The sequence below is a fragment of the Centruroides vittatus genome, unplaced genomic scaffold (assembly GCF_030686945.1).
Source record: "Centruroides vittatus isolate TY-2023 unplaced genomic scaffold, ASM3068694v2 contig_914, whole genome shotgun sequence".
NCBI lineage: Eukaryota > Metazoa > Arthropoda > Arachnida > Scorpiones > Buthidae > Centruroides > Centruroides vittatus.
In genome coordinates, this window is record NW_027122603.1 from 170,876 (window position 1) to 182,573 (window position 11,698).

An 11,698-nucleotide genomic window follows, 5' to 3' on the forward strand; every position below is an offset into this window, starting at 1 on the left:
TAGTACTATAATAGGCTAATAGCGTATTATAATAGTCTTATAGTACTATAATAGGCTAATAGCGTACTATAATAGTCTTTTTATGAATAAATTTGAAGTTTGTTGCATAATTTGTATAATTTTACAACGATCCTATATTCCGGCGCATGCGCCTCGCTTATCGACCAATTCGCTTAACGACGTAGTCGTCAGAACGGAACTCGGTCGTAAAGTGAGGAGTACCTGTAATATAAAAGCCATGGTGTGAACGCGAATTTCTTATAACTGCTGCAACTTTTGTCCAATTCAGATGAAATTTTGGTTATATTCGTTTTATGTTTTGACGAAAAGTATAAGCTACTTATTTTGCGGGAATATTAGTTATAGAACAAACATTTTATCGATTTCGGATAGGTGATCGCACTTACGTTGCAGTATCGTCAGTGATCTCATTAAGGGCGCGATTAGAAATTGTAGCCAGTGTTACCGGTAACTGTCGGTAGTTACCAAGGCGTTTAGAAAATGTGACGTAAATAACCAACGATGTTTAAAAATCACTGTTATGACGTTGTCCTGTGGTACTTACTAAGGCGGTAGATTACTCATACCCATACGCTTCCGCCACGTGTGCAGCCATATAGGTCCTTTTGACGCCATAATTCAAGATGGCAGGTTGCTAGTGTAGCATCGTGTGTTCAGCATACCATAGAAAATTAACAAAATGCCGTGTTGTTCAGCTCCAAATTGTGCGCGAACAGTGATGGAAAAGTTACCAAATGTTTCGATTCCCTGCGGATCAAAACAGAAGAAAGGTTTGGGTCGTTAATGAATACAGCAAGAATTAATAATTTATTTATTTAAAGTAATAAATTTTGAATAAAAAAATAAACTAATTTTTAAAATAAAATTTCAACGAATTTCGGAAAAAACATATTTTTGACCAGATGACTTAGGGTTAATGTTTAATAAACTCATACTTAGTTGAAGTCTTTGCAGACATATTTTGAAATTTTATATGAAAATAGAAATACTGTAGGACCTGTTGATCACCCTTGGAACCAAGATAAATGCTATGATTAATTAATACTTTGTAGCCTGAGGAAATTATTTCTCGTGTTTCAGTTTTTAGAACATTTATTTAATGTGGAATGGATTTAGTTTCTCACGGTAGCTGTTGTTGAAGCAATTTCTGATAATGGAAAATACTACAATATGTGGGAGGCGGATGTTGACCTGCAAGTAGGATTCTTTTTCTTGTCGACGCCACCAGGACATGTTTTGGACTGTTAGCCGCCTGCGTGCTACACATATTTGACCGCCCCTATCAATGCTGATCGCGAGTAAATTGAAAATCCAAGGCAACCCATGAGAGCGTACTATCGATAGTTTCATGTAGTTAACAGGGGGTAAAAAACCCATTAAAATATTTTATATATATTAATTTTAATTTTATTCAAATCAAACCTCCCGTTGATAATAGGCGCCTTTCTGCTCCGCCATGAAATAGAAGCTGCAAACTAAAATGAAATTTTTCTTATTTAGTATATGAATATGTGTATATAAAAATTTATTTAAATTAACAACGTTGGTGCGCATCTCTTTGCTTATTTAAATTGGGCTACAATTTGAAAAAAAGTTAAGACCTATAAATTTCCACTGTCGTCCGTCCGTATGATACAGGAGATGTAGACGATCAGGAAATTGGGGAGGTACTGCAGGTTTCTGGTAAGAGCCTTACCAACGACGACCTTCAAGAACTTACATGAAACTAGAAAATAGAGATTCTGAAGACGAAGAACCCAAAAAATTTCTCTACAGTTTTCCTTAGTAAAAGGTTGGTAACGATAACCGAAATCGTTGATCAAATTGTAGCGAATGATCCAGATTTTGATAGGAGTGCCAAAGCAAAACGAGGCATTTTGGATGCGATCTTCTGCTGCCGACATTTGCTTAAGGAAAGAAAAAGAAAGCGACTAATGAAACTACACGACTTCATCGCAAAAAACAAGAATTTCAGAAGATCCAGGACCTTCGTCACAAAAAAATTAACTTTACATATCTGTGCGCATATATTTATGTGTTATTTAACATATATTATTATGCAAAAATTTATATAAAAATAACGTAAAATTGCTTATTTTTTGGTCGCGTGTTCCTCCATCCCTATTTACTTTATATTAAAATGGTCTCGTTTAACGCTGTTTCGCTTAGCGCTTTGTTGTCTAGGAACGCATCTCCCGCGTTAAGCGGGGTCTTACTGTATCTGCATTTTTTACGTTTCTATCCCTCGAATGACGACGGATTGAAATCGAGAGACTCCCTACCATCCTCCGCCTTCCGTTTCCATTCTCCACAAGGGGTTAGAAGCAAGATTTTCTATAATCGAACGTCATCTTTACCTCGCCACCCCAAAACTAGAACAAATTCTTCCTCGCGTTCGTCCAGTATTCTCCGATTGACCGACAGTGCAATTTTTACTAAATTTCGTTTATCCAACGCCATTTTAAAAGCGGTTATCTGACGTCATCAGACGTTGGTTATATGAAATATGCGCGTTATAGTTTAGTTACGTAAACGTTAATCAAAGTGACTTATATATTAAATAAGCGAATTTTATGAATTTACTTGCCCCAAAGAAAATATAGTGTACGTATTCTACACCCAGGAATCAAAATATTATACAGGTAACCCCCGTATAACACGGGAGTTACGTTCCAAAAAATTGCCGTGTTATGCGAATCCATGTTATACGAAACGAATAACTAGCGCGAAATGGGGGTTAGGTTCCAAGAATTAAAAAACATGCTGTTAAATCCTTCTTTAAATCAAATTTATTATTCACAAGTCGAAACGCAAATATAAAATTACAAATAAAAATAACAATATACTGATTATTATACTGTAAAAATATAAAATAATTTATACACCTATCTCTCGTTTTACACGGTACTTCTTTTACACGTTTTCGCTTTTACACGGTTTAAAAAATAAATGTAGAAAATAAACTGGCTATGATCAAAAGGAACAATTTTTAACTCTAATCTACATCTATATTCCAATCCACCTTAATTATATGTCATAGTTGATATTTAGGATACTAGGTGACAGTTTTATTTCAATCCGTCAAATAGTAACCGATAAACCGATATAGGGTACTCCCCCATACGCATGAAGTGTCATCCATTGCACATAGTTTTAATCCAGAAAATTTTAATTTTTCATATTCATAAGTAACAAACGATTACATTATTTTTAATTACATTTTTTACATTACATTACATTACACAATTACATTACATTTTTATGAATCTTTCATATTTTATTTTTTGTTCCTTTGTACTTTGTATTTAATTAATAAAAGAATATATTTTTTTGCCTTTCAATATTTTTGTTTGATTTGTGTACCTTTAAAAAATTGAAAAAAATTTATAATTAATAAACAACAAAATTATGCGTTTTTTGCATACTTTTTGATTTACACGGTTTTACATTCAAAAAGATACAAATTCGATTTACACGTTTTTCTCAGGAACTTATCTTCCGTGTAAATCGAGGGATAGGTGTATTGTTAATTTAAATTAATTTAAATACTTGCTAGGGGCGTCCCTAGTGGCCATTTTTGGCGTACATTAATAGAATCCGGTTTTTCATCTTTATATAGTAGATTTTTTCATGGGTAAAATACTTATTTTACCAGAGGATTCATCCTATATGATGATCTCAGCATGAGTATCATCAACTAGTAACAGTTTTTATTACATTTCATGTTGTACGAGAGTTTTATTTAATTCCCAACCGTGTTAGAATGAACCCGTGCTATAAAAGCACCGTGTTATACGGGGGATGTTCCCAATTCTCGAACCGTGTTAGAGCGAATCCGTGCTATAGAAGTACCGTGTTATACGGGGTTACCTGTAGTTGTTCTTGTACTGAAATGGAGAAAAGTGATGTGCCTACTGCTCGAAACGAACGATTTAATTTTCTTTTTATAGTCAAAAAAGCCGGCAACGAGTTGCGCAACTTTCTCGGCTGTTGAGATTTTATTTAGAGAATAACTTGTGTGTTTTTAACTACGATATAATAAATAGGATCGTGTGTGGCGCCATCTGTTATGTGATTTTGTTATAAAAACAATTTCTGATCTTACTAATCTATATATATAATCGAGACGAGTTGATAACAACAATAATAATAATCAGCGCAGAGCCCAAACGGTTAGGGGTTGAAAGTTGAAATTTGGTACACAGTGTTCGTTCTCGTGACGTACCTAAGAAAGGATTTTTTGAAATTCCTCCCCATGGGGAGAGGGATATGATTAAGGATTAACACTTCGACCAACAATGGAATGTTAAGTAACAATGGAAGTGTTAATAAAAAGCGACGTGCAAGACGCATACGCAGTTTTTTTTCGTTTTTGCGGGAAATCAAACATATTTTTAGACCCATCTAAAAATTCTCTAATTAGTCTGGAAACAGGAGGACACAATTGTTGCATTCTGTGAAAACGGGTAACGTTGACTATAACGTAATAATCTTAATCTTCGCTATCGTTACTTTTGCCGGAGCAATGCTGGACCTACTTGCTAGTATTTTATAAAGTCCAGGAAATTTCTTAAGAGATAAATTCAATAAATATATACTTTTTACATGGATCAATAAATAATTGCTTTTTATTTTTTTTCAAAGCCACATAGATTTATGGTTGTGGATTAATTTAATAAAACATTTTATATTCGATTTTAATTATTCAGCAATTATATAAATTATGTAACTGTTAATTAGAAAAAATAACTGACTAAAAGGTCAAAGAAGCAATAGCATATTTGCATAGTAAGTCGTATGCTGTTTTATTTTGTCAATGTGCTGTACTGTCCGAGAATTTGTACAAAGTTGGTCAGGGAATGTCATGGAATTTAAAACAAAAATTTGAGTAGGAACCCTGTATATAGTTAATCCTGCCCCTATTAGCCATCTTTGCTTTTTAAAATCCTCTTATAAAAATTTACAATAGTATTTTGTATTATGTTTTATTTAAATAACGAAAATTACCTTTGAAGTACATTTTTTTTTTTTTTTAAATTTTCAACTCAATTCAAAGCATTTTTTTGTTGTTGTCGTTGTATGTAGTTTCCAGTAAACTTTAATAAAGTTCTATTAGTGAATAGGTAATTTTTAATATATATCTTACACAGCATTATTAATATGATTTTGGAGGTTGCAAACGTATTAATTATTTTAAAAAATGAAATATAATTATATCATTTGATTTCAAAATATTTTGTATATCTTAAAAATAATTAATTCTATTCCGGGATTTCGGAAGACAGTTCACTTTCATCCCGGGACAAGCAAAAGACCGGAAAATAAGAAACCCTAGTCTCAACCAATTAAAGATCTTTTGAGGAAGTGGGATGTCAGAACAAAGGTCATCAAAATCAGAATGAGGTTAATAGACTTGGAGATCTCTACAATTACAATGCTATTAATTACTTCCGAAAAATCCTGAAGAGAGAAAAGCAATTGACATTGGACATTCTTTAACCCCCACAAACGGAAAAAAAAACATCTAATAAAAATGCAAGACTGTGTATATATGTATTTTTATTATTACATATATACTTTCTTACTAAGTTTATTTATATTTTTTATTTTTTGAAGTCTCCAGAACTAATTAATCAAATTCACATAAAAACCTATGGTAAATCGATAATCGGTTAACGAACAAAATCTTGGAACGGATTATGTTCGATAACCGATCACCCACTGTATAGTAGTTTATATACAATTAGACATGCACACGAAAACCATGTTTTTGTGTGCAAACGTGCATATTCAGAAACTTTCATAGTTGTCTATGTATATATAACGTGACCATTTATTTCTTGACTCAAAACGGGACATTGGTTTATTTAGGTTAATTAACAGGTAGTCAATAAAAAACACTTTTTTAAAGTTATTTATTCAGAAAAAGTCAGTTAGCTTAAAAGTTACGAATTAAAAAATATATATACCCGAAACGTTTAGTTGTATTTATATTTATCAGAGGAACAAATTTGCTTTAATATAGCTGGTGATGATTTTAAGTAAGAATGAAACTCTTGGCACGTTTTTTTTATATTCACCTTAATTATCAACATCGCCTTTAGAACTGAAATTTGTAACTGGGTCTTCTCAGATGGCCACAATTTGTTCATCATAGAAAATACTCTTTCTACTGGAGCATTTGTAGCAGGCAAACATAAAATATATTCAATTAAAATAGAAAAGTTTTCATGCTGAAGATTGTTGGCTTGAAAGTGTTTGAATACTTCCACCCAACGAGTTTCCGTGGAAACATTTAGATTATTCCATTCGGTTACTTTCTGCGATGTAATGTAGTATACAAATTAACGAAAATTCGTCAAAAACTTCTGCATCTTTATTACAGTCAATATATTCCTTTTCAATTAATACATCCAGAGATTTTTGAACGTCTTCCCATGCGGGGACCTTTTCTAAATCTGCCCAATAAAATATCTCCATTTCTTTGGTAAGAAAGCAAGTCCACTGCTCCAGATATTCACGGCTTGTTTGATAAAATTCTGTAGCCGCCCATTTCACAAACTCTTCATCTATGTCAGTAACATTATATTTCGATTTCACTATTAATTGACGGACCATAAATGGAAGAAACTGATTGGTCTGTTTCTGAGTCAAATTGTCTTTTAGTTGATTGATTTCTTTTGCAGCTTCAATTGCCGATACAGTCTGACCTTCCAGTTTCAATTCAGCTTGATGAAAACTTGCTGACAGAGCGTGTAAAAAATAAAGCCACAATTCGGATGTGGGATCTTCAAAAAGTTTTTTAGTAACAGGGGACATTTTTCAATACTCAAAAAGTAGTTTTTTTAATGGCTGATACATTTTTAAAACCCTTTCCAAGGCAGGCATAAGAGCAAGCCATCTAGTTTTGCTATAGCCGAGCATTTGTTGATATTCCGTTTCAGTTTCGGCGCAAAACTCCTTTAGAGCTTCAACTCAAATCGTGTAAACATAAAAAAAATGAATATATCTTCACAATAATGCTTTCGTAATATAAGGGTAACCTGTCTGCAGCAGATTTTATTGCATTGTGAATTCCATGGGCTCCACATCCAATACCTATCAATGGCTTTTTCCAGTGATGATTGCAATTTCGTTAACACATTGTTAGTTCCTCGCCTAGCCGCACCTCCGAAATTGACGTTGGCATTGTCTCCGCAAAATGCCACGACTTTTGCTGTCAAATTATTATCTGTCAACACTTGGTTTAAATAATCGACAATGATGTCAGAAGTCTCACCTGGTTGGTCTTGGAGATCTAAAATTTTTACTTGCACACCTACGTAAGGTTGAAAAAAGCGCACTGGAATAGGGTATATTTTCTTGTTGCCGTGGTTTGAAGCGTCGTTTAGTATTGTAATACAATTGGACTTATCAAGATCATCTTTTAATTCTTTCATTGCTGTAGGCGTCAAAACATTTACTACAATAGCGTCTGCTTTCGTACGCGCGCATGTAAATTTGGGATCAAAACATGATTGAATTAATTTCGACGCACAATCATTAGAGCGAAAACTGTGGTTTTCTTGTATCGTGTGATAAGCCCAGACGCCTTCTGCCGCGGCGATATCCAAATCCTTTAAAGTTGGTGCGTCCGATTTCTTGAAAAAGGTTAACATCGAAGAACTCGAAGCGGCGGTACGATCGGCATTTTTTGTTTTTCAGACTTTAAATGCTGTTCAATATCACTGGCACCACCATGGGAAACGCTAAATTCTGTACGACACTTTTCACATCTGACATCTGAGGGAGTATTTATTTGCTTGATAAACGGATATTTTGCTTGTAAGTTAACATTGAACGTACACTTGCGTTTCGGCATTTTAACTTATGATTCCAAAACAAAAGAAGTTTAAGTTATTTACTAGGTAGACGAGCATCAAACAACAACAAAACAAGTATCGAGAAGTGGGCGAACGAAAAATCTGCCAAACAATTAGTCAACAAAGCGCGAGCGATGACGTCTTCGCCACTCTCCGCTATCGTTGCGTCAACCGACGACGCGGTTTGCTCTCGCACACCGATCGCATCCGGCCGCCGGCGCGACGGCCGTCTGGCCGGCTCGACTACTCAAATTTTCGCGCGGTTTCAGAAAACGGGACAATTTTGCGTCCCAGAGTTCATTTCGGGGACACCGGGACTCGTAACTCTAAAAAGGGACAATCCCGTTCAAAACGGGACGTCTGGTCACGTTATGTATATATGAAGTTTAAAATCAAGTTTATTCTGTAAATTGAACAGATTTTAAATAAAATACGCATATATTGGTGATTTATCTATATACTACTAGAAGTCTGAAATTATTTGGTTTGTTATAATTAAATACAGAAAATGAAACACAAAATACCACCATGTTTTTAAGAATCCTATACCCCAAATGAGAATAGAAACAAAACAAGTTTTGCTAAAATTGAGCAATGGATTATTGAGTTATTGCCATGTTTTCTGCTAATATCATTTTAAAGTCATCAATTACTGTCTTATAACTACACTTAAATCATCTGGTGGGTTAATTTTGGTATTATCTTGCATTCTCTAACTTCTGAATACTAGGTAACCCAATGGGTTGTGGATAGAGTAGTACATAATGATAAGTTTGGTTATAACTTAGATTCATTTAAAATTTATTATTTATACAGTATATACAAAATAGAATGGCTGTCCTCTATGCACTTCTGTTTGACCAATATTCACCTGTATCAAACCAACCTTCCTTGGGAATAAATACAAATCATATGTCAGTTGCATTTGAATAGAACAAAAATTTTTAAAACATTCTACAATAAATATTTCAAATTTTGATAGCCAGATCTTTGGAAGTTATAAATAAATGAAAATATAAAGATATATGTGTAAAACATATATAAAAATAATATAAGAACAAGTAATAACAACTGACTATGAGCATTACCCCCAATGTGCATGCTACGCATTCATATAGTGTCACTTAGCATATATTTTAATAAAAGGCTCTTCATGCCACAGGTTACAGCATCAGCTCACACCTTGTCTTGTGAGACTAAGTCAAACCTGAGATGATCCAAAATTTATTTTGAGAGGAATCCATGAGATGAGATATGCTGATGTGTTACACACCTATAAAATGCTATTATTATTATACAGTATCATATATTCTTTATAAATTTTTAGCAGTAAGTGACCCAACTGGTAACAAGTGCTCTAGTTTACTATAATGAATATATACATTATATGCATGATAATCACATATTTCACATTAAATATAAATAGAAATAAACTGCTTACTTGAAATAATACAATAAAAATAAATGTGCTATTGCTTTTGGCTAATCAATTATCTTCAGGTATAAAACTCAATGCATGACTAAATGTCATTGCCACAGATATTGGGCATTAATGTAAGAATGAAATGGAAGTACAAGAATTAAAAAAGGATATAATAAGAAACTTTAGGTATTGAAAAATTATGTTATGACATCTAATTAACTAAAAACGTTAGTGTATTTGTTTTTCCTTTGATGTTTGAATTTATAAGTTAAATTGAAATAGCAAAAAATACAAGAAACTTCTAAGTTGTTCTCAGTCCGATTATCCCTAACAACCCTAATTTCTCCAAACATTGAAATACTGAAAAAAATTCTATTTATTTATTATACTAAAATTATGGATTGTGATATTAAACACTATAAACTCTGATTGCCTTAAAAATGAACACTTAATGAAGTCACAAAGGAATATGTTTGCAGGAATGCTTAGTCTTTGAGTACTCCTATTATAGTGTACAAATTGCATTTTCTTTATGCAGTAGACAACTAATAAAAAGAAATGAGGAACTGAAAGAAGTCAAGCAATCAAAGAAAAATTCATCACAGAATTTCAATGAGTTTTCTGATTTGTGAGATCAAATTCAATCACACGAACCTGACTACCAATTAATCCGAAATAAAATGAGATAGTAAACCTATGTAATCAATTACAAATCTCATTAGATCCTAAAATTAAAATGTTTAAAACATTATAACAATGCTTTAATGGAACAAAACAGCATACAAAAAGAATTGTGGTGGATTTGAGTACTAAGTAAATAATCATCATAAACAATGATTTTAAAAAGTTATAAAATTACTATACTATAGCCATGTATTGTATTCATTACATAAAAACAATTACAAGATAAATTTATGGCATATGCTGAACATTATCAAATTTGTAAATTTATTAACAATAAAAAAGAAAAACAAAAAATAATGCAAAAACAAACTAAATTTGACAAGTTCAAGTTTTGTGCTGATTGTAAAGTTTTAAACATAATAATTACTTTATATATATAACAAATTGTTTCCATATTTCAAAATATGGAAACAATTTATATATTTTTGTTAATCATTAATATATTAAAATAATTCAAAAACAGCATAACAGATCGTTACTTGTGTAATATCTTTTGATATTTGCTATTAAATTACTGTACCTTACTTTTACATTATTTTTAATAACAAATAATTTTGATTACAGAATGACTTACCTAATTGATGAAATGAAGTTCAAACTGATTAGAAAGTTTTATGATATATGTTTTGATGATGAGTGTTACATAATAAATAAAACCAAACAATAATTTAAATGTTCCACTTCAAAACTGTTGATATTTCCATTTGAAATTAATCCTCTTTATATTACTTCTCTATTAATAAATTTGTACTTTTGAGAATTTTATTCATATTTTATCTAATAAAGTATATATACAGGTAACCCCGTATAACACGGGAGTTACGTTCCAAAAAATTGCCGTGTTATGCGAATCCCTGTTATACAAAACAAAGAACTAGTGTAAAAAGGGGGGGTTAGGTTCCAAAAATTAAAAAAACATGCTGTTAAATCCTTCTTTAAATTGGATTTATGATTCACAAAAGGCCGATGCAGGCATCGAGGCATACAAAATTACAAATAAAAATAATAATATACTGTAAAAATATAATATATATATAAAATAATTTATATTGTTAATTTAAATAATTGCTAGAGGCGCCCCTAGTGGCCATTTTTGGCATACAGTGATAGAATCGTTTTTCAGTTTTATATAGTAGATTTTTTTATGGGTAAAATACTTGAAGTAAATATTTTACCAGAGATTATTCAATTATTCATCCTATATGATGATCTCAGCATGAGAATCATCAACTGGTAACAGTTTTTAATACATTTAATGTTGTATGAGGGTTTTACCTAATTCCCGAACTGTGTTAGAATGAACCCATGCTATAAAAGCACCGTGTTATATGGGGAATGTTCCCAATTCTCGAACCGTGTTAGAGTGAATCCGTGCTATAGAAGTGCCATGTTATATGGGGGTTACCTTTACATATATTTAAAAGAGAACTAATTGTTTTATTACAGTATATGAAAAGAATTTAAAAATATAAAATTATTTAAAAGCATACTTTTAAATCTAAAAAAAGTAAGCTGTATAGACAATATTATAATTTATCTCGTATTTAAATTTTAATTTCTTCATAAATTTCACATATTTACTGTATTTATTCTAATAAACAGTATCCTCTAATAGTAAATATTTTATCTATTGGAAAATGATAAGACTTATAAACTGAGAAACTGCATATCCTAATCAGTGTTACCACTGCTACTGAAATTTTGTTAG

At 32.0% G+C, this 11,698-nt stretch overlaps 1 protein-coding gene across 1 annotated transcript in view; it reads right to left on the minus strand.

Annotated features, from left to right (window-relative positions):
* Nucleotides 1–10,705, minus strand: part of LOC136984336 (interaptin-like) — a 99,494-nt gene extending 88,789 nt beyond the window's left edge. Inside the window, exon 1 of the mRNA XM_067281273.1 lies at nt 10,565–10,705. The gene's annotated coding sequence lies outside the window, so the exon portion shown is untranslated. The remainder of the gene's footprint in view (nt 1–10,564) is intronic.
* Between the last annotated feature and the right edge of the window lie 993 nt (nt 10,706–11,698).